At 27.8% G+C, this 5,554-nt stretch overlaps 1 pseudogene; it reads right to left on the reverse strand.

Annotated features, from left to right (window-relative positions):
- Positions 1-1,006: 1,006 nt before the first annotated feature.
- LOC114077269 lies at positions 1,007-3,513 on the reverse strand (annotated as a pseudogene).
- Positions 3,514-5,554: the final 2,041 nt, after the last annotated feature.

A 5,554-nucleotide genomic window follows, 5' to 3' on the forward strand; every position in this document is an offset into this window, starting at 1 on the left:
ACCTTCTAAAGTTCAATGGATATTTCTCTGAACACTAAGGATCACTAATAACCTCAATACCCAATAGAATAGTCTCAAGAAACAACCAAGAAACACGAATTAAAACAACTTAAGGCATATAACAGCTAAAACAACAAGATTTCAATAATGTTCTTCAACAACTTCACTTTTCATCATTCAATATACCCAAAATTCACTGAAGTAAACAAGTTGGTGTGTGGGTGAACTAACCTAACATAGAAATATCTCACATAACTTAATAGGGATCACCCTTGACGAATTCCAATCGAAGATCTTGGCGTTCTTTCTTAATCCATGATCTTTTCTCCTTTTTCTCTTCCCCAAGATCTAAGAGTAAATAACCTTTATATTCTGAATCACAAATTATTATAATCCCAACTACACCCTTAAATCGAATTAGGAAATAGATGTGTAAAAATACATGTTTGCCCTTGCTAAAATCCATATTGGACTTTCCTCACTTCAACATCCCAAATTCCAAAAGTCATATATCCCTCATACAATATTAAAATTGTGAAAACTTTGTGTCTTTAGAAAGATCTTTCCTATGGCTTTCCAACCATGTAAAGAACTGACTCTATCTCATCCTGAGTAAAAAGTTATGGACGTTTGAAAAATATAAAACTCACTTCTTAAACTTAGGTAATTTTTCTAGATTTTTCCTTTTCTTTCAAAGAATGATAAATTTTAGTTTCTTAGATTATTCTTGGCTATTACAAGCTACGAGATGTTACATTTATACGCCATTCATGTAGGAGCACAATTTCTCGCACAAAATAAAAAATTTAACTTCTATGACCCACTTAAACGAGAAAGAATTACACAAAATGAAATCATAATATCTTGAAGCATTCTTTCTGTTGAAATTCTTATTTTAGTTGCCAGTACATAAGGAAGAAGTTGTGTAACGACATCATTTTTTGCGCTCATAATGCTAATCCATTTTTGTACATAACGAACTAATTTATAATATTTATAAAACATTTTAATTTCTGACTCCTTTTGATGTTATAGGAGTTATTACCATTTGAGTTATAATGATGTCATATTATACAGCTGTGTGTTGTGAAGTATACTGATCAAAGAGGCCATACTCTGCAAAATTTGGTTCAATATGAACAAAATGACCTCGTAATGATCTATTCCCAAGAGCTTCCTTCCATATGTCGAAGAATACCTCCATTATCTGGTGTGGTATTTCCCACGAGGAAATTGGTAGTTACTCCATCTATGAAAAAACAAACACCATGGGAAGAGCATTTTCATAATAGAAACTTCTTATATTTTTTGTTGTACCATTGCAATGCAATGACAATGTGGAGAAAGTAGAAGAAAGTTATAACATGTTCTAAGATATGTCATAAAACTTTGTATGAATCGTTAATCACCGATTCTTGCATGACTATTGCTTCTAATCGAGAGGCTAGAATCAATTGGACCTTCCAATTGAACCCACAAATACTTACTTAATTCTTATCCATCCCATTATACCTTCTTAATTTTCATAGCTACTTCTTCTAAGGTCATAATAAGTATGAAACAATGTCCTTCAACTAGTCCCATCATTGTCTCAGTTAAAAATATGCTTATGTGACTATCTTTTAGCATTAAAACAGACAAAAGATAAAAAAAAATTTAAGGTCAAGCACAATAAATGAATTTCATTTCATTCATAATTAAAAGTATAATAGATCATGATATATCAATGTATCAAAAAGTTTGGCCACACATAAAGCATTCAACTGAGAATAAATATCTAAAAGTATTTCACACCTCCATAATTATTCCCCTCAAGTTCTCAAAGTTATTTAGAACAACTTTGCCCACTCGCACCATGAAGTCACCAAGTCGATACTGAAATCCTATATCGGTAAAATATTCGGAAAAGGGTAAAAATTGCGCCTGAACTATGCGAAATAGACCACTTATACCCTCCATTACATTTTAAGATTAAAAAGTACCCCCGTTGTTATCCTAGGAGATCACAAATACCCTTTAGATTTAACACTCCAATTTTGTAGTGACGTGGCATGAGTCACAGGACTAATCCATCTACCTAAGCGTTGCCAACTAATATTCACTACATAAGAACTTGATCTTTAGTGGTGACAAAGTTGCTAAAAAATCTCTAAATATTGCCACTAAAGGTTATGTGTGATTTTTAGTGACAACTAATAGTAAAACCTATTTTTTCAACAAAAAAAATATGATAATTAATTTTCGATTGCAACCTAATTTTCTAAAATAAATAACTTATAATATTAATATTAAAAACACCCAATATATTACGAAAAATCATGAAAATTACTTCTCGATTCACATCTCTTACTATATAATGCATCATTGTACATTTTATACATTTACATATAACATAAAAATAAAACATACAGTGCCTTCAAACTCCTACTTAATTGATATAATTTATGTTCTTTTAAACAAAATGAAAAAAAAAACAAAAAAATTAGAACCTAATGTTAAAAACATTAAGTGACAATTTTTTTGGCTTTTGGCGACTATTGTCGTCACTAAAGGTCTAGTTCTTTTGTAATGGACAACAAATAATTATTTTATTATTACAAGAAAAATCTTGAACAGTTCAATGACTGAATTATTGTTAGGAAAAGTTTATTTGCCTAATGACCATCCAACTAGATGACAAAATTCTATAAGAATCGAAGCCTTATTTTATGAGTGATTGACAAGTCAATTAGAAGAACATATATTTAGACTGTTATAATCAGCTAGAATTTGTTGTATCTTCACAATTTTATAATGTGAATAGTAATATTTTTGTAGAGAAGTCTTTAATTCTCAAAATATTGAAGAACAATTGTGGATAACGCTTTATATGTTAATCATCCTCCTATAGTAAGAACAATGATATTTATCAAATCTCAATAATATAAACCTCAAAATAAAGTGTGGCCCTTAATTTATAATACTACAAGGTCTCCATTATCTTCTGAATAGATGACTCTGCTTCGACGATCAATCGTTCCTCTCTAATAAGCATATAATATTTGTTGGGATGTTCTTGAAGTGAAATGCCCAAATAGTTTTGGGGAAACTCCGATGCATTTGCTTGTTCTATTAAAAAACAATAAAGCACAATCAAATCTCTTACATGAACAGAATAGTACTTTCAAAAATTTGACTTTACAATGAATCGAGGGGAAAAATGGATCTATCCTTGAGGTAATTTTTTCAGACATATGACGTAGTTTATTAATTAATGGAATACCTTTGAGTATAGGCTTATAAAAGCTAAGAGTATTTTTCCATGTTCCATCTTTAACACCGTTAATGCTCCCAACACATTGAGATATTTCTTTCAGTATTTGAGTGTTGACTGTTGTGTCTGCATTTGGCTGCCAGTTCAAAATCCTAACAACAAATAATGTAGCAAATTCTATACATATAAAAATACACATCATAATCTATAAATAATGTTAGTCTCTAGTAAATTTAAGATCGTTACCATTTGATTAGCATTGATATTTACTGTAGATAAAATTCCATTTTCCTCTTAGATAAGAAATGGACTTGAAAATATATTAATGTATTCATTTGTATTTATAGCAGGACAAATACCTTGAACATAAACAAAGTCATCAACCTAATGTCATAGATATGATTTTGTTACTAAAATTTCAACAACATTACTTTCTTTTTTTTTTCCTTATAAATTAGGTAATTAAATTAATATTTTTATTCTAATTTTCCTCATAGATACAAATAAAAAAAAATACTAATCCTAAAAGGTAGTTCTAGATAATATTTTTAAGGATAGTATCTAGTATATATCATTATTTGTCTTAATTAATATTCCTTTTTTAAGAAAAAAATCTTTTCTTTAAAAGATTAAAAAAAACAGTAAAAAATTTCATGCACAAACAATAATTGATTTTATTAAAGTAGTGTACCATCTATCTTTACTTCATGTTATATGATACAATATGTTTTGGTTATACCTATTAGGTATTTCAAAATAATATTTTCCTTCTTATGATTGTGGAATCAAGAGTTTCTCCTAATGTCAATCTAAGATAGAAATAGAATAATAATAAATTCTTTAATATAGTTTTGAATAAGAGTTTTCGTATAATGGTATCTAGTCTACACATTTTTCTATTATCTAGTTTTACAGCACGTGACTATCGTATGTAGTATACGATATTGTAAAAACATAATTAATGTTACTAAATTAAAGTTTTTAAGCAAATAATTATACTTTAAAGAACATAGGACAAGTGCTCTTAAATAACTATTAAAGATTTTGATAGAGTTACATTTATTTTGAGATCAAAATGACCAGCTAATGTTGAAACATTTAAAAATAAATTCAAATTTTAAATATTGGAAGAAAGTGAGATTCCTTTAGCAGTCGTATTATTTTCTTCACTCAATTTTGTAAAAGAATCTAACAAACAAAAGTTGAAAAATACCAATGCAAAAAATGTCACCAATAGTCTTTTTTCTGGAGGTTATGAACATAAATGATGGACACCATTTAAGTATAAGTTTTCTCTTAAATATTCATACTTGAAATTTAGTATGTGCATGACACTACTAACATTACAATAAATATTTCAATATTTTATTTTTGTACGCATTCTATATTTTACTAATAAATATATTAGTAGGACTATCAAAGAGAGGTAATTTTAAAAAAAGGTATTTTATTTTATAACTAATGATAATTAATCTGATGTTTGAGTGTACGTAAAATATTTAGCTTGACCAATTCTTTGTTTTAGATAAATACATATATCTTTTAGTAGCATAATTTAATTTTAATATATGAAAAACACCTTTTATGAAAAATATTTCATTTCTTTAAGTTTCTATCTTATCTTTTAGAATTGTAGTCTTCTCCATCTTTTTACCGCATACTTATCATATAATTATTGGATAATGAAAGTATCTATTATATTATAAAATATATATTGTCATATAAAATACTAAACCTTTTTCTAAAATAAAAATGACTAGATGAATAAAATTTAAATTGAATTATTATTTATAGAATTTTTAATTTGATTATTAAGATTATTTTATCATCAATCACTATTTTCTTATCTATTTTTATATAACTAAAAATATTTTACCTTGTGACATAATTTTTTATAATTAAAACAAACACATAATAATAAGAAAAATTTATATATGGAATTATGCATTGCTGATGTAAAAGGAAGAAAAAAAAATATATGTTCATGCTACATTCACTATAGCGTTGGTGGAAGCGGAATTATAAAGGAAGAGTAGTGAAGAGAGATTGATGGAAGATTGGTTGTTTTATTTACGAGGAGAACCCTCTATTTATACATAACAATCTTACATCTTTGGCCATTATGGCCGACAACTACTTTACACTTGGCCTTTTTACATTCGGCCGACACAAAAAACAAAAACTTAACTTAGTGGCCTATCTTTATTATTGGCCGACACACTTACTATTTACTTTACGACTTTTATACAACTGGCTTTTTCAGCCGACGCAAAACGACAAAAATAAAAGACTTACTTTACA

Source organism: Solanum pennellii, chromosome 5 (assembly GCF_001406875.1).
Source record: "Solanum pennellii chromosome 5, SPENNV200".
NCBI classification, from domain to species: domain Eukaryota; kingdom Viridiplantae; phylum Streptophyta; class Magnoliopsida; order Solanales; family Solanaceae; genus Solanum; species Solanum pennellii.